The sequence below is a fragment of the Hirundo rustica genome, chromosome 4 (assembly GCF_015227805.2).
Source record: "Hirundo rustica isolate bHirRus1 chromosome 4, bHirRus1.pri.v3, whole genome shotgun sequence".
In the NCBI taxonomy this organism is placed as follows: Eukaryota; Metazoa; Chordata; class Aves; order Passeriformes; family Hirundinidae; genus Hirundo; species Hirundo rustica.
The window spans coordinates 74330165-74354388 of record NC_053453.1 but is presented as its reverse complement, the minus strand read 5'-3'; the positions used below and the strand labels follow the sequence as shown (position 1 = coordinate 74354388).

The following is a 24224-nucleotide window of genomic DNA, read 5'->3' as shown; positions in this document are numbered from 1 at the left end:
CTGGAATAACGAGCGGCCCTACGCGGTCCTGAGGGCCGCCGACAGAAACCAGGCCTTGGGAGGCTTATCCTGGCAAGTACACGAGGGATCACTGGGGAAACTTCAGGGAGTCCCGTTGGAAGAAAATAAGGATTTGGTGGTGGTGTATTTTTCTCCCTCCCCCTCAGTGGGAGTGAAGCAGAGGACTTAATTTAGAGCCCTCCCGAGCTGCTGGTTAATAGACGCTTGATCCAGGAGGCAGCTGCTGCCACCACTTGCAAGGTGACCCAGAGCCCTGTTCCAGCGTGTCCCAGGCCACTATGTCATGAGCACCAGTTGCCAGGAATAGAGAGTGCAGCAATGTGTATAAATAAATAAAATGGGGTTTGAGTGCACTTCTGTGTTCAGCTGATGAGGAGCAAGGGCCTGGCTTCAGGAGAACCAAATGCTGAGCCTCGTTATCGTTTTGGTGGCTGTCACCCAATCAGAGAAGTTGGCCCCAAGCCTCACTCTTGGGGTGCATCAGCAGTAAATGATAACAAAAATATGTAAAATGTGAGGAGGAGTCTTCTGAAACATGTGGAGGGCAGTGCTTGCCAGCTGTCAGCTTCCTGTCTTCGCAGGAGAATTTGATCTTCCCGGGAGTTGCCCTTCCCCTTCTGTCTATGCTCCTGCCCTAAGGTCTGTGAGGAGCTTAGCAAGTGCTTTGGCACAGGGTAAGGTGGCTTGCCTGCAGTGGGAGCGTTGCGTTCCCTAGGCTGCTGACCCTCTGCACTAAAGGCTAAAATGCCTGAGTGTTCAAAACCCTCTAGGACCTCCTCTCATGTCTCCAGAAAATGACCAAATACTCCACGGGTTGTTGGGAAATAACTTTTTTTACAGCTCCATTTCTGGTGTGAAAGCTGTGAGAGGAACACCTGGAAGTGCTGGTGTGAGCAGCCCCTGCCAGACTCCAGCACCTGGAGTGTGTTACTGCAGAGTAGCCACTGGCATTCATTTTGGGTTAAGGGAGATGGTGTTCAGCTCAGTTAAGCAGACCTATTTATAATGTGGAGTGTGGCCTGGTTCAAGCACAGCTGCAGATTAGGAGGAGAGGAGATAGGGAATTAGTCAGCCCTGTTAATGCTTTACCTGGCAGCGAGGAGGAACTGCGGATGGCCGTGCCTGCTTTCCTCTTGGCGATGCAAAGGCCACCAGTGCTCTGGTTTGTTATGGAGATCACTGTCTGCCCTGGTAACCCCCTTGGATTTCACTTTCGGAAGGCAGCAGGTACAGTTTGCCAAAGTTGCCCTGTGACAGAAAAACCAAATGTGTAGAAAGACTCTTTGTGCTATTTGGATTGTTGAGAAAGGAGGGAAGAGTAGAAAGAGGCTTCATAGAATATTTTCTTTACAGTCGTTTTCTGTACATTGGTTTATTTCTTGTGGACCTGAAACGGTGAGAATAAACAGCCACTAAACCCACAAAAAATAATTATACAAGCAAGGCGAAGAATGATGTTCTTTATGATCGGTTGCATTGGGTTGCAGCACCTAAAGTTACGTGAGCGTAACACAGGATACTTTTTGGAATGCAAGACCCCCTCTCACAGTCTAGCAGGGAGCAAATCCTGTCTTGAAACACTGGATTTTTGCAAGATGTATACAACAGTCAGGAACATAGGCAGACATTTTCTTTCAACCTGGGCCAAGTTGCCAACTCGTTTAGACCATTGTCCACCATCATGATGTACAGCTCCACCTTTTTCCCCAGCACCCTTGTCTAATAGTTTGGGCAGTAACCTTTGGAGAAGGCCAGAGGGGACAGCTGAATGCAGTGGTTTCTTCTAAAGCCCTTACAAAACTACCAGAACTTGGAGTCTTACATAGTGATAGTTGTTGGTTGATGGTTTTGGGGGAAGGTTTTTTTTTGGTGACTTCTTCTTTTTTTTTTTTTTTTTTTTTTTTTTTTTAAGGAAGTAATTTCCTTCACAAAAGGGAAGTATTTTTTCATGCAAGACATAATTAAACTGGAATTCATTGCCACAGGATGTTGTGGATGCCAGAAGTTGAGATAGGTTCAAAAAGCAATTAAACAAATTCGTGGAAGCGAAGTTCATCGAGGGCAATTAAGCACAAAGATACAATCTCTGGCACAGGAAGTCTTAAGCCACAGCTTGCTGGAAGCTGGTAGGGGGGAAGCCTTATGGTATGCTTGCACCATTCTTAGGCACCGCCAAGCGTTTGCTGCTAGCCCCTGTCTGGGGCAGGATATTGGGCTCCATGGACCTTTGGTCTGACCCGATCTGGTGGATATATTCATCTCTTGTGCTTTAGCCAAGATGTGAGGCATCCCAGCTTTGCTAAGGAAGTGCTAACAGCATGTAGAGATGTGAGTGATCCTTCGGAGTCCCTTTCCCGTGTCTTTTTTTTTTTTTTTTTTTTTTGCCAGCAGAAAGCAGAATCAAGACCAGGTCTTTTGGTGGCACGGAGAGCTGGGCTCGTAAGCGAGGGAGGGGGGCAGTGGGGAAGGAAATGAAACCAGGCTGCTCCACCACTGTCCTGCTGGCACATGACGTGGTCTGCAGAGCTCTCACGGTGTGGTGTTCGTGGATGAGCTCCAGACACTTCATGTGCTTCCAGAAAATTTGTCTGTGTGAGTCCTGTCTTCCAATAACCTGCCCTCATCAGCCAACTGCTTCCTCTGGTGTGCCCAAAACATGGGGCCTTTGAAAATGGACTTAAAATGAGACTTCATGGTGATTAATAGCATGTAAATACATAGAGTAATTCTTTAGATGGAAGTTAACTTGACTTTTAGCCTTTAATTTTAGGCTTCCTGCTTTGCTTGAGAAATTTAAGCTCTGCTAATACGACGTCGTATTAAGTGGTGTCACTCAATGTAGATAACACATGATTATAACGTAGTTATTAGAAAACACCTGATTTATCTCAATTGTGCCTCTTCATTTATACTGAGAACCATAAAAGCAATCAAAAAAAGTCATCAAACCCCCTCAGGTCCTCCCTCTCTCTCGCTGGCAAGCCTGTAACTAACCTGTGCTGTGAGAGGGTATTTATCAGGGTGCTACAGGGACCAGAAGTAGTTTCTCTCTCCAATTCACTGACAATTCAGAGAAAGAAGTAGGCAGTGTATTAATTCATTGATGTAAAAAAAAATGCTAAAGGAGTACTACTCAAGAGTACAAGAGCTTAGAGAGGGATTAAAAGTATGGATAAAGAAATGCAAGTTGGAAAGTTTATGCTACCACATGTGGCCATAAATAATATAGACCAGAGCTAGTTGTTGGGAACATTCCAGATGTGAGAACAAGTGTGCCATGTCTTGTGATTTTTAGCCAAAGCAAGTACTTCATATTTGCTTGAACCTTCCGTTCTTGAAGATACTTAGGGGACATGATCCAAATGTATTCCCAGGTCAGAGAACCAAATTGCACCTAGTATTTATTATAATTCTTAAAACACTGTGAATCCAATGGGCCGTGTTTGTGTTGTCGTATGGAGTAAAGTCGATCACTGGATCGATCAAGAGAAGTTGTAAACGTTTGATTTTTTTTCTTCTTAAATGTAGCCCCTGCCCTTTTGTGTAACTTTGTTTCTGGATATTTCGGTACAAGAAAGTTTTATGAAATTGTGGGGAAGTCGCAGAGTATCAACCAGAAAACAGGATGAGAATGATCCTATTGGAACGAAATATTTAAAGGCCGGGATATACTGGATACTTACTGCATCTGTAGGACAGAGACACCAAGAGAGACAAGGAAATTGGATGATTGAAATTGTAGGAGAAAGGAGAACAAGAAAAATTCTAAACACAAAGAAGTGTTCCTAAGCAGGAATAGGAAGTTCTGCTCTTGAAACACTTAAACTAGACAAATGCATTGTGTCTGTCAGAGAATGGCCTCCAAATAGTCCTGGGTTAGAAATAGAATTTTGTATGCCTTTTGTGTCTCTGAATTTTATCCCCAGTAAACTGGATTAGAAAGCAGGGGATGGTTAGTATCATGGGTTCATCTCACTAGCCAGTACTAGGATTATCTGAAAAAGTAGAATAGGGACACTTGAGATGTATTTGAGCTAGGTACTGAACAACTTCCTCAAGATTTATTGGAAAGTCTAAGAAGGAATTAGATGGCACATACACAATGGTTTTGCTGTGCACGTCAGTGCTTTGGAAGCCAGCCATCTGTGCTCAGAGGTTGGTTTTTGATGGAGATGTTTTCCCTCACCAGCAGGGAGAAAAGGTTGGCATCTCATCAAATACTGTTTTTTGACACCAATGGTGGATGGCCAGCAGGTTGATAATCTCACACCCACCTTTCTCTTTGCCTGAAGTGGGCCAGGACCTCCAGGGCAGAAGTGCAGCCCTCCTCCTCTTTAACATCACAACAATGTCCACTCCAGGTTTGGTCTGTGCAAGTCGCAATTCAACAGCAACTATTCTGCTTTTCAGTCCTCACTCTAATCTGAATGAACAGGAAGGTGTTGGGAAGACCTGCAAAAAAAGTCTCCCCTTTGGTTTGGATGGCAGAGTTGATTCTGGCTTCTATGATTTTTCACAGAAGACTGACTGTTTTAAAGATGAAAAGCTCTGTTTCTCAGCATTTTTTTTTTTCTGCTGTTCTTGTGGTGACTTAAAGCATCTTTCCCTTGAATGTAGCTCACGCAATGAAGCTAAAATCACGTCTTCCCGGTTTCCTTCCTCTTTCATTCTGAGCTACTTTCATGTACAAACCATCCACCTCCTCAGAGTGAACCCTCTGAGCAGGTTCTGGATGAGGCTACTGGCCCAGCTTGTTCTCATTTCTAGTCCCAAGTCGTGCCTAATATTAGATACCTTGGAAGAAAGAGTAAACTCCTATAAAGACAAGTGGGAAAACTGCAGAATTCTCTTGACTCCAATTGCTGACTCTGTTGATGTTTTGTGGTGTTTAATCTTATTAGTGTTATTGCTTCAATGAATACCTGGCAGAGAAGAGTTCTCTGGGTTACTTTTGTAAGCATGGATTGCAGCAATGTTTTCTTCCATCGCTGCTAAATCTATTGTCTTTTATTTAGCTGGACGATTCCTTGCTCCTGTTCTATTGGGCGAAAAAGAGGGTGGGAATGGAGAATAAGTGCATCCAGATGGCTTTCTCTGCCTGTTTTATGTTATCATATGCTTGGATTGTTTCACCTCTTACTTACTGCCCCTTGAAAGTAGCCGAAAAATTTGAAAATCATTAGAGCTCCTATTCAGCAGCCTTTTTAGTGGAGTGTAGGCCATCCAAAGTCATGCTAACAAGGGTTCAATGAGTCTTGAGTTTTGTAATTTGTGTGTTTTGTAACTGCCTTCTTGGATGAGCGTCTTTCTGGGCTGTAAATTTATGTCACTTCCTTCTGGACTTTCAAGTTTCTGAGGTTTGTTTTGTTACAACGGCAAACGGGCTGAACGCAATGTTCGGGAGAAAAACTGTGTTTTCCATATTATTCTTTATCTCTCTCTAATACAAAGCTCCACATCTGGTTTGTGGTTTTGACGATGACTGGAAACTAAGCAGATGTTTTCCCTGTGCTGTCCACAAGGCCACTTAGATCTTTCTCCAAATGGTTGCAATTAATGGGAAACCCATCCGTGTCTACAATTAGTTCAAACTCTCCTTGCCAATTTGCATAACCTTGCACTTGTGTGCAGTAACATTTATTTGCTGCAACTTGGGTGGATTCTTCAGATTCATACTATTAGTTCTTGCTGGTTTTATTTAATTTATACGGCAGTATCATCAACATTTTTCCCCCTGTTTCACATTGTATATGCCCCTTTCCAGATCATTTAATATATTAAATGTTGATCATAGTATACACCCCTGGGACTTCCCCCATTAACCTTCTTGAAAACTGGCCATTTATTCATGCTGTTCTTTTTTCCTAAATTAGCTTTAATCTATTGACAGATGTTTACCTCTCACCCCATGACTAGTTTCCCTAATAGACTGTGGTGATTAATATTACCAAAGGCTGTTTGAAAATTCAAATTAATTATATCTACCAATTTTTCTTTAACCACTATCTTGGCACTCCCTACAGAAAATACAGATGTGCCCGTTTTTCTTATGGAAACACCATGCTAATCTGGGCCTGCTGCATGGCATTAATCTAACTTTCATAACTACCCAGTTGAGCCATTTTACCAGGTACTAAAGTAAGGTTTACAAGTGTCTGTAATTCCCAAGTTCACTGTTGCTTTTTATACACAAATCCACGGTATCACCTGCCCTGCAGCTTTGCCACTTCCTATTTAATTTTAATGATCAAGCTGCCAGCAAAATGCGTAATGTGCCGCTTAACTCCTAACATCGTTTGAAACTCGGGCGAGCGCTACCTGGGCCAGTTTGTTTCCAATTTAAATTAATTTTATGTGACTCCAGGCATCAGTGGCAGGCTGCCCTGAGTTTTTACAGCTCCTGCTCTTGAACTGCTTGTTACCGGCGCCCGCCAAGGGCCCCTGCAGGGCTCTGCTCTCCTTCTATACCCTTCCTATACCTCTCCTATACCCTTCCTATACCTCTCCTATACCAACCTGTTTGGTGTAGCCAGCCCAGCCCCTTGCTCTGGAGATGTTCTTTGAAAAGCTCTTCCAAGTATCTTGACAGCCCCATACCCTCAAACTTCTGGGAAGCTTAACCAGCTTCATTAAAACTGGAGCTTTTAACTTCTTATTTCAAACAAGCAAGCGCTAGAGCATCATTTGAGTGTGGTTTTAGTGACTTTTGCCTTTTTATGTTGGTTAAAGTTGGATTATTTCTGGATCTTGCTGTGATCTGGAGGTTTACATTCAAGTCAGTATTTTCTCCTGTACATGTCTGAGCAATTTATGGCTTTAATGTGCGTTTGTTTGAATTTGTTTTAGTGTTTTAAGTTACAGAATCATAATTGCTTCTTCCTGTTCGCAGAATGAACTGTTTCTTTTGACTTGTATTAAAGTGCTTTTGGTTAAAAATTTGAGTTAAAAAATGCACTGCAATGTTTTTTTAAATGGGTTTGATGATGATGTTTAGTATTCCATCGCCTTAAATGAGATGCTTAGCACCTAAACCTGATTTACTGCAGTTAGCCAGCTGTTCTGGTTTGTTTCCCATCTTTCGGTTTTGTTTCCCATCTTTAGGTTCTCTGTGGCCCATCTCAGCATCTCACACTCCCCTGAGCACTCAGGTCTGTGATCAGGTTGTAGGCAGGTTGACAGCATCCAGGGACACTGTGAGATGGGCAGAGAAAGGCTGATCCACCGCAGAATAACACAGCGAAGAAAACTCAGCCAGATAATCAGTTTTAGGATTAAAAACCCTAAAACCTCCCCGTGGCCTGGCCGTCGGTGGTGCCCAGGGCTGTGAGCAAGCACAGGGGTCATGCAGGTGGAAGAGGGAAGAGCTGGGCAGTGTTGCTATCAAGTTACCCCTGAAATTTCATCCGGAGTGAAGGGAACGAACAGAAATGAAGCGCGTGCTCCTCGTCGCTCGCAGATGGGCTCCACACATGTCAAGGCTCAATTTATCCTATCAGTAAGGTCTATTCTGAGCTCCTCTGTGTTTTCTGCCAGTTCAGTCTGCGAGTTGTTTTACACCTCTTGGCAAATATTTGGTTTGGGAGTTTCTAAGTATAATTTAAGTGATTGATTGAAAGTCGGGGAAAGCTTCGGCTCTTACTGGTTAGAGTAATTTCAAATTTGCCACTAGATAAGTTTTAAAGGTATTAGTGTATCTTAAGCATTTAGGAGTAAAGCAGAGGATCCAAAACAGCCTGTACTGCTGTTCTTGTAGACTTTGTACTGGTGCTGGTATTCCAAGTTTATGTTTGTTTTAGCGATACATTTAATATTCAAACGATTAAAGGTTTATATTCCTGAGAGCAGGAGGGGGAAAATCAGTAGAAAGCATTGAAAACATTAGGCTAAGCATTGTTTGTTTATTTCTGAGTACTCAATCGAGTGCATCTCGTATGTAGACAGACACTGCAGTACTTGTACCAAATTATCCCATTAATCTCCCCTCCTGTTAGTGTCAGGCTGATTCCTTCCTATAGTTTGCAGCATTGTCCTTCAGAGGCATTGCAAACTTGCCAGCTCCTTAGGCACACTTCCTGCATCTTATATTTTGACTGGCTTTAAAACCTGTTCCCTTCACACCTTGGGTTTAATGTCCCTGAGCTGATTTCCTGCGATGGAATTCTTCCCCCTGTCCCTGCTGCTGTGGTTTCATCCCACGCTGGGAGTGCTGGGTGTTTGCTGTCCTAGCTGTGCTTCTTCAGACCATGCAGTGCATCCTGGATGTTTAAAGAATTTGGCCTTATGGCTTTCCTGTGCATTAAGAAAATATTTTGTAGTTTTTTTGGAACAACGAACTGAAATGCCCGGCGTCATGAAGGGAGACTGTGGCACAGCTGGGGGATGAACTCTCATCTCCACATGTCTGTCCAGTACCTTGATTACATGATCATCTCCCCTGCTTCATCTCAAATTCATGTGTTGGAGTTGAACCAGCGTGTCAAACTTCATTTTTCATCTCTTTTCTCTCGACTCTGCTTATAGCTCGAGGCACTGGAAGAGAGTGGAGTTTTTACATGTTGGGAGTCTTCTTCAATACTGTTCTTTTATCCCCTCTTTTTTTGCCTCCCTTCTTACATCTCAAGTAGTGTGAAATCAAGTCTCTGTTCCCTTCTACATCTGAAATGCAGCTTTCTGTATTCATGCACATACTTGCCATCAAAAGTTTAATCTCTGTCCTCCGTTTTAATGCCGTAACAAGATTTTATTATTTTTTTTAGGACCCTCACATTTTCCTTCCTCTATGACATTCAACTCTAGGCAACCAGTATTTTCTGCATTTAGCATCTAAGTCACGTTCTTTCCTGGTCAAATTTTAGTATCCCCGGCCTGATTCAGCATGGAATAGAATCCCTTTTCTGCCTTGTACACAAAAATGGATGTACAGGGTTAGATCAAAGGTCCCCCTAGCCCAGCATCCTGTCTCCTGTTGTACAGCAGATACCCAGGGAAGAGTGTCAGTTCAGGGCAATCAAGCAATGATACTTCCCTAGACTCTGCTACCAGTCCCTGGCTCATTTGCAGCTCAGAAACTTCATTTTGTACTTAACAGCTGTTGATAGATTTCTACCCCCCCCTTCTGTTAATTTGCCTTTCTTCTGTGAACCCATGTACTCTTACACCATCCATAATATTCCATGGCCAAGAGACAGAAGGATTACTGCTTGTGCAAGGAAGTGTCTCCTTTTTTTTGTTTCTGTCCTGATAATTTAATTTGCTGTCTGTCCATTCTTTATTCAGAAGGAGCTGCAAGCATTCATTCATTCTCCATGCCATTTTGGGCTTTTTATTGTTTTGCATAATTGTTTTTCCTGCAGAAGCTGTTTCATGCATTTAATCACGCTCGTTGTCCTCGTCCACCTTTTCAGTTCTTCTGTGTCTTTTCCCAAATCTGGGGTCCAGAACTGTGTGCAGTGCTCATGTTGTAGATTCACTCTGCATTCATACAGAGATGTATTGATGTTTTATGTTCCTTTCCTCACCATGCCTACTATTATTATTTCATTTTTGACAGCTTCCACTATACTGCTTCTACTTTCAGGGTTCTGCACACTGCTGCCCAGGCTGCATCTCTGTTTCTTGCACTCCTGCTTGAGATCTGGACCCTGACAGTTACTCTTGCTTCACCTGAATTTTTCCTTTTCTTATTTTTTCTGCCTTTTTATGCTCCCACCATATCTGAAAGGGCTTTTTTCCTCTGGTGCTCCTACCCACCTTGATCTCTAAATTTCTGTCAAAGAGTCATACTACAAAGCCCTTCAAAAGCATCTGCCCTTTCTTCCCCCTTATCTAGTCTACCAGCACAGTCAGGCAACTTTCTATTATGCTGGGAATAAAAAAATGTCTCTAAGATGTGTGCCAAGCTCACAGAATGTAAATCCACATATGTATATCCAATCCACTCTTCTTTTTTCTTCTTCCCTCCTCACCATCTGTCTTCTAATCTGGTTTCTGTGGGCATTAAGGTATAATTTTACCCCAGTCCGGTTAATTCCAAGTTTAGTTCTAGTTTCAAAAGTGTCTCATGCTAATGGAGCTTAATCTGCTCGCACCGTGCGCAGCATCTCAAGGAAAGCAGCTCTGATTTTAAGAGGCAGTCCAGGAAAGTCTGGGGCCTCCTCTATTCCTGTCTGGGAACTTTTGGATAGAAATCACTCCCATGACCCGTGTAACTTGTGCCTGATAAGGCTGATGTTCCTTTCCAGCGCCGTGCCCGCCGCAGCGCCGATGCGCAGATGTGCAGCCCGTTTGTCTCGCAGACACGCTGGGTTGCTCCCTGTGATCAGGGAACACGCACGTGTGGGCTTGGAGACACACCAAGAGCATCGTGTCTGTAGCTTGTCCTGAGCACTGGGCCAGCACGTAAGCATTTGTTCAGAGTTGTCTCGGATTGGTGGTGTTGGCTGGACCTGTAAGAGAGGAATCTGCCATCAGGTGCAAGTCCTGACCTTGCTGTGAGCTTTAACCGTGACCAAGGCATTGCAGGGGAGCTCTGTTTTCATGGCAGTATAACCCAGAGTTGCTGTACCAACATTGCAGGTGATTAGATTACCCTGATTCCCTCTCTCTGCCCTAAGAGTGTGGAACTTTCTCCAGAAGGGAGTTGTGATGGGCTCTGAGCATTTGAAAAGTTGGGTGTTGTGTTCAGTGCTTCCTGTAAGGACTTTGGATCTTGCTCTGTGGCAGGGATGTACATCACCCTGTGGAAGCAGTGATCAAGGAACAGTATCCTCTTTTCCCCTCCACAGAGTTTAGCTGCAGTGTGGTTTTGAAGGCCAGCAGCATTTCAGGTCCTCCAGCTGTGGGGGTGCTGAGGATAACTCTGTCCATTCACATGTAAAGATGTGATTCCCAGAAAAGCCCAGATCTCTAATGTAGAGCTCCACAACACATAACAGTGGCTCGGCAGAGATCTGTTAGCTGAGCATTAAGTTCAGTTAAACTAAATTAGGAGCGGATTAATGCTGCAATGGCCAGAGGTCTAGCCTGAGAGTTGTTGTGCTCAGTTTTAGTGTGTTTGGCTTCCTGTGTGATCCTGGACAAGGCACTTAGCTTGTCTGTGAGAAACCCACATGGGTGTTGTGAGGTTAAATGCCATGAGGATGCATGAAGTCTAGTGTGCATATTACTGGGCTCATACAGAGTTTGAAGATAAAGTTAGCGAAACCAGCCCTTCTTTGTCAGCGCTTTCTGTGTCCCAAATGATTTCTACTCATGGAAAAGCCCCACATTTAAAAGTTGCCATATAACCAAATTTCACAAATACACTTGGATATATACCAGAACAAATGATGCTGCACTTTCAGTGATTACTGTTGAATCTGGTGTTGGTGGCGATATTGGCAGAGTGACCTGCTTCTACAGTGAGTGTGGCTCGGAGCCATTCTGATGTTAAAAAAGGGACAGAAACAATCAGTAACCCCTGCTGCCAGGCAAAGGAAGGATGAGGGCTGGAGCAGACAAAAGCTTAATCTTTCTCTTTCTCTCTGTTTTTCTAACAGTTGGAGCTAATCGCTGATAACCAACACTAAAACATCTGAATCATAAATCTGTTCAGCTGCTGTGTGACTCACAACAAACAGAGTATGAACTGTTTGTGCCTTAGCTATTCTCTTCCCTGCTGAGCTCTGCCATGAGTTATCTCACATACAACCCCTTCTCGTAGTCTTTGCAGGTTTAAAGCAAAATTCCTGTAATGCTTTTTTTTACATTTTAAGTGATTGGGGCACTCTTTTCCATGCTAGTGCCCTTTTAAGGTAACTTAGGCAGAAGATGAAATCACAGCAAGGAAGTCCAACGACCAGGGATGCAGCCTACACACTCATCTTTCTGCCTTCTCCCCCTCTCACCACCCCCAAGAGCTGGGACTCCTGCTTCCCACTATTGTGAGAATTAATCCTTTAGTGCTCCTTGCTGCTCTACCTTCCACGTAGCCAATAAGCACAGAGTGACTGAAAGATTGGATCTGTGTCCAAAGGAATGAATAGCAATGGGTCACACTGCTCTAGCTCTTTTGCAAGTGCTGTTAGGAAAATATAATTCGGTTTTGTTTGAAAAATAATTAAGATATCTCAGTTTATGCAAAAGTGAGTCTGAATATTTTTGGATTTTTTTTTCTTTCTTTCTTCTCGGATCAATGGACAGCTGGGGAAGCAGGGGGGGAAGGAAATTCCTAACTTTGGACCCCAGCTGGAAATCAATACAAAGATAGTCCTGAATGCTATTCCTGGACTGCTGGCTGTGGATGTGCTCCTGTGTTAACTGAGGCTGCTCACAATAAATGAATAGGTGGACTTTTTCAACACTAAAATTTATTTTGGAGGAAAAGGAAGTGACGTTACTTTGTTGTGGTTGCTTAACTGTCTTGTGTGCAAGAAACCCTGGAATGAGAAAATTTTGTAGGCTGCAGAGTAGGATGTGATTTTTTTTTTTTCCTTTTTTCCTTTTCTTGTTCTATTTTGACTGTGTGGAAATGGTGTGGAGGTTATTGAGTTCAAACGACTTCCTGAGAGCTCTGCATGCTAGAAGGGAATGACTTGGGAAACAGTCTTTGGAGTTCCTCTTACTGAAGCTTTATTACATTAGCAAGGCTGAGTCAGAGGAAATGTTGCCAGACATCAACACAGTGGGACTGAGTTCCCTGGGAGTGACCAGGTCAGAGTCACCTGAACTCGCGGGCAAGTAGGTTTTTCAAACAGGAGCAGTGTGTGATGCATTGATCCAAGAGCAGGGGCGTGCAGAAAAGAGCTGTGCTCAGTCTTGGGAGATGTGAGTCTGAAACGTTGCAGTGCAGAGCACAAGTAAGGCTCTCCACATGGAGCTATGGAAATCATACGATTGCTGTATGCTCAAATGTTTTGTATGTATTTTATTTAAAAATTTGAAGGGAACTACTGTAGGGACACTAAAATATGAGGAGTATGTAACTATGACAATGTGGGAGGAATGGCAGGCACCTTCTGAAAGGAGGCTCCAAGCCAGTATTGGTTTTCACAGTGGAGATGGCTTGGATGAATTTGTTAGGAAGGAAAGTAGTGATCCTTGCCCCCAGCACTGAATGTTCTGTGTCATCTCACACTTTTTGGTATTTTTTTGTATTGTACTTTTGAAATGCTTCGTTATTCTTTTAATTGAATTTATTTTGTTGTCTTTTGAAGTTGTTTTTAACATTCTTGCCACGAAATCAGATCCTGCGGAGGAGAGCTGTTTGTTGAGTTGTCCAGGCAGCAGCATGGCTTTCCTTAAACTTGTAATTTTCCTAATTTCGCAGTTTTGCTCCTTTGGACAGTAATGCCAGACAGGATAAGAAATTTCCTTCACTGCTGAAAAAAAAAATTTAGTTGGTAGCATTGTGACTTGGGATTCTTGACCGTATGAGGTGCCCAATGCAGGTGCCCTTTTCTGGTATCCGTGGGACCTTCTGTTTGGAGAAGTTTGGGCAACCCTGCTTGTATGGAATGGCTAAACATCATCTGCTTGGAGAGGAGTCTGTGAAGAGTTAAGCTGGTTCTCGTTGCCTTACAAATATTCAGCCTCATGGGAGGTTTAGGTATTTGTCTCTGCTGTGCACATTGAGATAGAGCAGAGAATAGTCAAGTGGGTTGCCTGAAGTCACCCGGCCTGGCAGAGCTGGGAATAGGTTTCCTGGCTCTCAGTACTGTACTTTAAACCACTTTTTTGAAAAGGATAATCTGTATGTTCAAAGGAGGCTTTATAAAGTTCCCATTAACCCCGGTGCCATACCTAGTGAGGAATCTAATTTATGTTCTGGCAAATGAAAGCAGTTTCAGAGACCTTGGTGCTGCAGGTCACTGTCAGACCTTCAAGGTTCGTTGCCACCAGTTTAATTTTTCTCCTGGTTGGATTTGACTCTGTTGTTCCTGAGAAAGGAAGAGCAAAATTTACTCCTGAGGAAAGATTTCCAGAGACATCCAGCTGTGGATTACTGAGAACAGGGTCCACGCAAGGGTTTTTGCTCTGCTATACATTGTAATGTATAGAATGTCTAACGTTCCCATTCTTTCCTTGAAAGAAAGACCTTCTGGCAAAGCTATCTTTTTTTTTTTTTTATTGCATTTTATCACTTAGTCAGGATCTCAAGATCTGAATTCCGGTAGCCAATGACTGGAAATGTCCTTTCAAACGAAAATGTTGAACTTTGGAGTTTACCCCTGAGTCCTCAAGCTACCTTATCTGAACAGCAGAGGAAAATTTTTTCCAGTTTTCTCTTCTGTTATCAAGGTGGAACACAGCATCTGAATCTTAGAGAAGCAGCAGTGCATTAACCTCAGCCTTGCTTTTACTCAAAGATTGCAAGTGTTTTACAGGGTTGGCTAAAAATTATCTAACGTTTGAGTGGGGGAGGAGGGAGAGATGGGCAGAGATTTAGCTCTCATCACTGTGAATGCATGAAGTGAGAATAAAAGACAGGCCTCTCCTGATCCCATGCCCCACTAATAACACTTTTACAAGCTGGTTATATAATTATCTGTTATCGTGAGCTTTTTCGCCCCACTTCAGGCAGATCAGCTATTTCATCCAACCGCGGGGTTTCGTGCGGATCTTTGGGTAATCCAGTGTCATCAGTTCTGCACTGAATTGCAGAAACAAAACTGGCTATTACAGTTTAGGAGATGTAACAGACTTTTGGGTCAGGTTTTTTTGTTTGTTTTCAAGTATAATGAAACAAGTCTGGGTTGTTGTTTGGTGGTTTTTTTCCCTTCTTTCTTTCATATTCTCAGGAAAATTTAAAAGAAAAAAGTATCCCAGCTAATGTCTGTAGAGTAAGTATTATAACAATAGAGCTGGTTTCCTCTATGTCTGGGCAATAGTTCACAGCCTTTCTCTCAAATTACGATGCCTTTTATAATATGTGTTTTAAGAGTGTAGTTAGCATTAACAATTATGAACATCATAATAATAATTATTAGCCGTCTCTGGCAGATGTAACAATTATTGTGTAAATAGCCAAGTGCTTGTAGCAATCTGCCAATTTATTGGCTATAAAGACAGCTTTCAATTAAGCCCGAGAAGAATTCCTACATGGTGTGTGTGTTGAAGAAGATTTTTATCCCGTGCTCTGGAAGGAGAGCCACAAGCACTCCATCACCTTTTTTATGGAGCAGCCTTGCCAGATGTGGAGCAAAAGGCAGAGCGTGTCTCCTAAGCACGCAAAGGGCTCTGTGTTCTTTCCCTTGGCAAACACACGTGTGAGCCGAGCCCCTTCCAGATGGGAGTGGAAGTGGATGGTGGTTCATGGCCACCTCGGGCCACGGGGAGAATGTTGAGTTGCTTGCAGTGTGTTGCAAGAAGCAGCCCCTGAGTTTTTGCGCTTTACTCCTGACTCAAAACCCCAGAGCTTTTTGCTTTGGGTTTTTTGGGGGGTATTTTTTGAGTACCTCCTTCTCCCTTCTGCCTTTCCCCCAGCTCTGGGGGAGGGAATGGGAATTCCCACGGGGCTCCTGGTTGCTCCTAGCCCCAAGAGCAGTTGTCTCAGTCTCCAGGCAGCCCTGTTGGGTCCTGTTTGGGCTCTCATTGGGGCAGCACCATGTGTTCCACGGGATGTTAGAGCAAGCACCAGAAGGGGAAGGTGCAATAGGTAGCAGTCACTGAGGTAGAGGCTCTGAGCCCCAGCCCAGTTTAGGGTGGTCTTTCCCACATATCCAATACAGATCTTTTTGGACAGGGCTGAAGATAGAGTGTGAATCGGGAGAGGTAACTTCTTGTGTTTATTTTGACATTGGATCCTGCCACGAGGTGCCTTAGGAAGCCAGCTCTGTGTGACTTGCATTACAATATTCAACTGGCTCAGAACACCATTTCCTATGTCAAGCCTATCCCTTAGTCTCATTAAGGTGGTAGCATCTGTGTTTGTTGTAGTAATTAAAAAAAAAAAAAAGTTGTATAAAAGCCATTAATTTTTGTACTGAAGTAAGTCTGGGCTGCATAAGTTTGGAATAAGTTCAGAAAGCCTGACAGATAAACAAGATGATGCTTTTGGCGATCCAGAGGAGGGCAGACACTGATCTAAGAGTATGGAAAAGACCTATTAGCTCTAGTTCTAGCAACTGTTACGCCACAGAATGGGCGTGTGTTTTTAAAACTCGTTCTTAGGCTTGAGATTAAGCCTGTTTCGAACAGGCAGCTCACACATCTGAGTAGCTGCCTGGCTGCTTCATCAGGGTCCATAGCAGCAGGCAGCTATTTCATGCTTTTTCAAATCCTTCTTTGCTAAATCAGTCAGAGGAAAAAACGGTGCTGGAGCTTGGATTTCACCGTGGCACTGCAGTGGAACTCCACCTTTCATCTGGGCAGTGGCAGAAACATTTGGGGCACGTGTGTGTGGCTGCTGGCTCCCTCTCTCTTGGTGGCTTTCCTTTTGTCCCACGTGGAGCAAGGAAGAGTTTTCAGTGCTGGCAGCACTTCAGGCCGCTCTCCCAACCCCAGGCAGGGTTTGTTTGTGGTGCACAGCATCCAAGGAGAGGCAGAAGGATGGCTGGCTGTGGAGATCAATTAGAGGGAAAAGGCAAGGCTTTCCAGCCCTTTTCTGTGTTTTACTGTTTCACCCTGCTTTTTCAGGCAGTGATGAGCAAGGGCCTGTCTTCCTGCGTTCAAAAGCCAGGTCGTTGTTTTTGTTTGAGGGGCAGAAGGGATGCGAGGAAATCACCTGACTCCTTAAGGGATGATCTGGACTTGCTGTTTATCTCAGGCTCGTGGAGATAAGTTGTTTCATGGCTTGGATATCACCTGGCAGCTAATAACATATCCTGGGGGAGGGGTGAGCGATGTAAATACCCGAGGAGCAGCACTGGTTGCTGTTACAGGAGAAGTTTTGTGGGGTCGTGCAAACCAGCTGCACAGCTTTGAGTGCCCTGGTGCCTCAGGAGTGCCTGGTGGCAGGGAGTAAATCCCCGCAAGAGTTTTGGCCAGTGCATTAACTACAAAAGGGGATATTGCTTAGATAGACCAGGCCAGCTGTATCAAAAGCGGTGAAAATTCCCTTTAAAAAAAAATATTTCCCCAGTAAGTTTTGAAATCTTTGCAGAAACTTTAGCCAAGCAATCCATTCCAGATTTTGGCACTCATCCTTCCCCTTCCCGGTGCTCATGCTGAGCAGATGAGTGCAATGGCCAGCCCTAAAATGAAGAGCATCTACAGTCTGATCTCATCCTCCCTTGCTGCCTTTGGCTGGAGAGGAGGAGGAGCTTTGAAATCGGATTATTACTTCGAGCCTCTTGGCTTTGGAGCTACAGACTGTTCCCCACGTTGCCAATGGGCTTAAAAGCTTAGCAGAACTCCCACTAGGTACCCAGGAAGCCTCTTACCACGGGAGATGGTGACACGGCAGGATCAGCTGTTCTTTATTTATCGTGCAGCTGAATTGTCTGGGGAGGGACCATCGCTAACCCGCTGGTGTTGTTTCCAGAAACAGCATCAAAACTGGTAGAGCTGATGCTGTTTCCCACCAACGGGACTGTGCTCACGCGAAGTGCTTGTGTAAAACACTTGCTGAAATTTTTAGTCTTTAACTGCTGGTGGTACTTAGCCCATAAATGGGAATGCTAAATCCAGCATGTGCGGAGAGAAAGAGTTCGGGGTTGTTTTGGTTGGGTTTTACCAGCAGGGTACTGCTGGCATGGGACTGAAGAGTTTAGTGATGTATAATCTATACAATATTTTGGGTTAGTTTCAGAATGGTGCTAATCTCTAGGTGTCTGCTCACCACTTTTCTCACCCTGTCTTCCCAGAAAAAAAAAAAACCAAACAAACCAAGAACAAAATCCTAAACCAGTGCAGTCTATGCGTAATTTAATGATCTGAATGCTTCTGATACTCCAGACAAGCGCAGCTCTTGGGAGAGGGCCTTTCTAGGCGATAATAAATGATACCTTTCTGTCTGAGGGTGAGGCAAACAGGATGCAATTCAAACAGACTGTGTTTCCTCTCACACTGTTGTGTTTGGAGGCTATTTTCAGCTGGTGGAGTTGAACCTGTGGCTTGGGCAATAGTAGTCAGCCACTTTGGGATGGAGGGAGAGAAGGGCAGTATTTTGTTGGGGTTTTTTTTCTTTTTTTTTTTTTTTTTTAAGACCACAGTGCCAATACTTTTCTCATAAAGGCATACACACCTGATGAGAAATTGAAGCAGACTGGTGATAGGCTTGCTTTTCTTATTTGCCCTTCGCAGGCCTCTTGGAAATCTTCCACGGGGTCTGCAAGAGGTCTGTGAAGCAAAGGCTGGAGGTTCTGCTGAGCCTGAAATTTCCTGCAAAGCCAGCTCAGTGCCCAGTGCGATGCTTGCCCCTCAGCCAGCGTAACTGGCTTATGGTAAATGGCGTAGATTATCTGCACTGAAGGAAGAGGGGATTATTTTGAAAGGGAGAAATTATCCTTTGGAGGGAAATAGCACGATCTCCAAAAGGCTTTGGCTGCTCATAAAACTGTGGAAAAAGAAGGATGATTGCAGTGGCATCGGGTGTCAAGCCTTAGGGTTCTCTCTTAGCCACACCACTGAGTGAGGCGTACCCGTGGCGTGCCTCAGTTGGGCTGTGTGTAAAATTGCTCTGCATGTGGGTGTGTGCCTCCCCCTTTCTTCACCAGGTGCTAAAAGGCTTTACTTGAATGTTCTCGAAATGCTTTGATGCTCTGGGATGGCAACTGCTTTAGAGGCATAAAGTAGTAATATCTAACTATTAAACAGCAACTGGTCACTTGTTCCTACAGAGCTGCAGATGCTCCCTGTCCATCTGAAAAGGTTCTTTGCCAGGGACAAGAAATGGAGTGAGTAGCAGTTTTACATCTGTAAAGTGATGACAGTGCATACATTCATAACAAATGTCGTTCTCAAATCGCTTGCACTGCAGGCAAGACGAGCTAGGAGGAGAAGAAAGCATTATTAGCGCTGGTACGTGGCTATGGAGCATGAGGGAGACTGGATTGATCAGTCTGAAATCTCTTTTCAGTACAGTTTAGCCACCCAGCGTGAGCTGCTCGTTTGTGTTTGTATTACACAGCAGTGAAAAATTCCACTTGGAGAGCAAGGAGCGGCGTGCTGTGCAAACAGGGGAGGGTCCCTGTCCCAAGGGAGAGATCAGGCAGCAGGTTAATGTGGATGCAGAACTCCAGCTGTTCGAGTAGAGCGGGATATAGATGGTACATAGAGTTGGTACACGGTGGTCTCAGAGTTTTAAGCATCCTGATAGAGGGGGTAAAGGGAGACAAAGTTTGCCCATTAAACCGAGTCTGGAAAATTCTAGCCCGACCAAAATGTCCACTGGCATGGCAAACAGTTTGCATTTGCAAACCTTCTTAGGCTGAGCTGAGCAGAATTCAGTGTCTGTTGCATCCCCTTTCATCGCTGGAGGAGAGGATGGCTGACGTTACCCCTTGTGCTGCTGGCACCGGCGCCGGAGCGTGTGGGGTTTGTTCTTTGCAAACAGCCATAACGTGGAGGCAACACGACAGATTCTCCCCGGCTTTCTGTTTATAGCCAATCTCCCTCATACAAAGCTGTCATCTCACACCTCTGCCTGGCCCTGGAGTAACATCATGCTCCTATTTTACAACGTGTTGGAAATAGCCTTCAAAGTCTGCTCTCGGAAGGTCGAGGAAGGTAGACATTTCAGAAGACATTAAGGGGGAACCTGAAGAAACAGGAAAAAGGGAATACATTTTCTGCTCTTTCTCTGTCCCCCTCCCCAGATGATAATTCCCTTCTGACAGGATAGCTTTTTTCCTCCCCAGGTATTTGCTCTTCATGCCTTGACCTTGCACACACCTGAGCAGAGGCTCAGAGAGAAGCTGGGACCACTGTGGTGATGAGTGTCATTAACCTCTTCAGCTCACACCCCAAACCTACTGTAGCTCCCTCTGGCTCCCTCTGAGCTTGTGGTCCTGATGGCGAGGTGGAGATGATGATATTTCCGTGAGGAAACTGCTGACTTCATCCCCACTGCCAGGAGCACAGGGAGGGTATTTAGCACCTGTTTTACTTGCTGAGGAAAGGCAGAGTGAAGAGATTGGGGATCCTTTTATCTTAGGAAACCTTAAAGCCCTGGAGGATCCTGGAGAGTGAGGGCAGCATGCAGGCTCCTGCAGGACTGTGTGGAGGGTGGGAGAGGTGCATCCAGCTGCAGACAGTGTTTCCAACAGCCACTTAAATTTAAGATGGCATGTCTGGGAGACTCCATCAGGACCAGGAGCCATAACTTCTTTCTGAATTTATTGCAGCCAGCTAAGCCCACTGCTGTTTGCCCTTGTAGGGTACCGTGGCCCTAGGAACACCAATGCCCTGCAGTGCCCTCCTGGCTCGTCGTGCAGAACACTCAGTAAGCTTCATATTTTGGGAACTATTTCCATATGATGTCAGGAGTCCCAAGCAGGGAGAACGTGGCACTGGGCTGCAGGCAGCGTGCTGAGTGGGGCTTGGTCCTCTCAGGCATTCTGAGAGGGTGCTGGGGCTGAGCACACTGACAGACACTGACTTCACACCAGCAAGGATAAGTGGTGCTTCTTGGAAGCGTTTCAGCCCGCAGTTGACTCTCCATCTTCCTGCCCAATCCCAGTACCCTTTGGCGTGAGTTTGCCAAACTTTTGCCCAGATGCCTGTCGTCGTTAATTATCTGTGAGGGGAAAAGAACATCCTGACTTGACTCGGTGACGGCATTGAGATTTCAGAGCGTGGCTTGGGGCTGGCTCAGCACGCCCCGCTGGTAGCTCTTGGTGATCTCCTAAAGCCTCTGCAAAAGCCTGTTGAGTCATTTTGGAGCGCTGCAATGGAAAGCTGATAACGGCAGCGCTGTGGAAATAGAGCTGAAGGGATTGGGGTTTTTAAACTGATGGCTAACTTGGACGAGGCTTAGCTGTGCTTAAACTCGTTATGTCCATCACATTCAGTTATAGATGATTCAGCTGCAGCACGGAAGAAACCTCTAAAGTGCAGTCCTGTACCTCAGCACGCAGCCTGCTCGCACTGGGCTCTTGCAGGTTTGGAGGAGTCTGTCTTCTGAAAGGAAAGCGCCCAGCTTTGTGAGGCTGCCCTCTTGCACAGTCAGCTTGCTGGAGCAGGAGCTGGAGCTGCTTTCCACAGCTCAAACAGCAGCAGCCCCGTGGGCACCCCACGCTGGCTTGGCGACAGTGGCGTCGCTGTTGTGGACTCGTTTGTTTACTTTCACCGGGAAGGTCGCCTGTCCTCCCTCTGAAAACCCGGGCAGGTATCAAAAAGACGTGCAGAGCACCGGTTGTTCGGGCCCCCAGCCTGTGGGGCTCACCATCCCTGCCCGAGTGCCGGCGGTGGGGCACCGGGCCCTTCCTTCTGTGCCAGCCCCAGTCCCAGGGCGTGGGGAGGGACGGCTTGGTGCCTCTGCCCGCCCTGCTAACCCTGCTTCGGGCCAGCTCCTCCTGGGAGAGCTGCTCACCCTTGCTCCCACCCTTGCTCTGGCATTGCCTCTTCCCAACAGTCCCTGCCTGACTCAGGGGGGATTTAGTACCGGGCTGGGGGGAGGGAAAGACGTTAAACAGGCTTTTCCCTAATGAGGTGTGACGCCAGCTGGAGAGGGGGAGAATCCTGCTTTTCTCCTGTCTGTTGCTCTCTCTGGCTAGAGGAGGAGGAGATGTGTGTCCCCCCCTTTTCCTCTGCTGATTTGCTGCCTCTTCTGTTTCCTTTCTGTGCTGTCCCCAAAGCGTTTTGGCAAGGTTCAGATTTCTGTGCTCACAGCTCAGTGCTCAAAGAGAAAGGGGGAAAAACAAAAGGATTGGAGGCGTGGGGAGGATGGTGGCTGGGAGGAAGCTGAGCCGCTCGTCCTGGCCAGGCTGGAGGAGTGTGGGGATGGGTGACTGGGCCAGGGTTTGCCCTTAGGACCAGGGAGGTTTTAGTGGCTTCTTTCTCCTGAGAGTCCCTGGCATCACGTCATCTACCGCTGTTTAGACGTGCTGCTTGGGCAGCGTGCTGCTTTGCTGGCTGTCCCTTGTTGGAGGAGAGGGCTGGAAAAATCCTCCTGCAAAATGTGGCCTAAAGCTTCAGGTGAAAACCTGGAGGGATACTAACTCTTTGTTCGTGTTCCTGAGATGTTAAGATTTCCATCACATCTCCTAGTGTGTCTGTCATTCCCACAGCACTCTCAGTGTGTGGGAAGAATCTAGAATTTAGGTATTTTGGGACAGGAAGCTGGTGAATCCAGTGGGATAGAAGACTGTGATGTTCAGATAAACAGGGCTGATGGACCCAGGCCTGGGCTCATTGTTCACATCCTGTGTTCATTCATCAGGTTCCTCTTACTGCTCTTACCCTTCTGTCACAAGCAGCAATAGTTAAAATGTAGACAGAAGCATTACAGGACAATATCAGTATCTTTATTCCAAGACAAAAAATCATGGTAGCACTTGGACTGTGCCTCTGCAGAAACATTCTGGCACTGAGTGTTACAGCTGGCAGAGAGCAGAGGATCAGGATGGGCTCCAGGAAGCCCCCATGGCATTGGGGAGCACGGTGCCTTTCTACAGAAGCACCCACGGCATCACTCCTGCCAGGGATGGACCTTCACTGGCCCCAAGCTGTGTGTGTGCTGATTAATCTTGGCTTGCTCCAGAGCCCCTTAACCCAGCGTGGCACTGGGACTCTGCACCCAGCCCCACACTGCTCTGTGTGCCCAGAACCCCCTTTATTTTATGTGAGATCTGTCTGGGTCTGGGTCAGGTCCCCAAAATTGGTGCTATACCTGCCATGGAGACAAGGACAAGGAGCACCCTTCTGGGAGAGGAAAGCAGCAGGAGTCGGGGGGAACAGCCCATCCAGGTATTTTAGTCCCTGCCCAGGGGATGGCATCTTGCCCAGTGCCCCAGGAATGTCCCCCTGCTCCTGGGGTGACCCGCCAACTCCAGAAACGTAAAGGTCACTCTGGAAAACAATGGCTGCAGATAGGGGCTATCTGAGGCAGTTGTGGCCGCTGCCCAAGGAGCGTTAGTCAAACAGCAGGCTGAAAAGGCTCACGGGAAGCAGTTTAAATATTCCCTCATACAAAAGGCTGTCACATCCTAGCAGGGGCAGACTGCTGACTGACAGCTTTAATGAACAAGTGGATGGGGATGAGGGAGAGGCTGAATGCAGGGAGCTGTCCTGGAGACTTTCCCCCTGCCCGTCATTCCGGGTTCTAACGTGTCATTTTTCACAAGCTGCAGGTTTATTGTGGTAATGTGGTAACACACCTGGGATGGTTTAGCGTATCGCATGCTTTAGGTCCTCCCTGCTCCCCTCTCCCCCGGGGATATTTATAGAAGGCATATGCCCACTAAAATATTTTACAAATAAAGGAAGTCAACACCTCTAAACTACTAACCACTTAGCAAGTGGTAAGTAGGGCCAGGGCCAGGAGCTGGACTCAGTCCTTGTGGGTCCCTTCCAACTCGGGGCATTCCATGATTCTCAGTGAATTCACTCGGTAATTACTATTTATATAGCGTGATTACTATTTATACAACAATAACACCACTCTGTCCAAGGGATGGCAGGCAGCAACTGCAGTTTTTGTGTTAACTTGTCATTAAGCAGGGTGCTCATCTAGAGGCAGGGAACGGAGATTCCTGGTACTTTCCCTAGCATCAGGCTTTGGCTGCACGTTGGCCTTTCCTTACCTCCGGTTTCCACGTGTAATAGATGTGTTCGGTACATTCTTCACAGGGCAGGTGTCAGGCTTCCTCCCCTGAAGCACTTTGGGTGTTGCACAAGAGGTAAATAAGAGCAGTGTTGGTAATGAAAATATGCCATTAATACATTTCCAATAAAAACTACAAGCGGCGTTTAAGCTGCAATCTGTTATCAATAATTTTATTACTGCAGTTACTGCGGTCTAATAAAAAAAGCACTTTCTCTTCTTTATTGGGTAAGTGCCAAAACGTTTATCCTTTATTCTCTGGCCATTAACCTTTATTCTGTAGCCATTAGCTTAGCTATTTGTGTAACAGTCTGTTGAGTAACATTCAAGCAGGAATTTGTATTCAATCCATTATTTACTCTGAAACCCAAAAAGAATAGCTTCTTATGCCTATACTGTTTATCCATATTAAATCTTGTTAAATGCTGTATGCTAGTGATGATGAGTCTTACAGAAAGTGGATTTTTCTTACCGTGAATAATTTTCCGGCATACAAATAAAACCGTAATTAACCAAATAA

The 24224-nt window shown here is 45.5% G+C and overlaps 1 protein-coding gene across 1 annotated transcript in view; it reads left to right on the top strand.

The window, feature by feature from the left end:
- Positions 1-24224, top strand: part of LOC120751518 (chromatin remodeling regulator CECR2) — a 100685-nt gene that overhangs the window by 24229 nt on the left and 52232 nt on the right. The window lies entirely within an intron of this gene.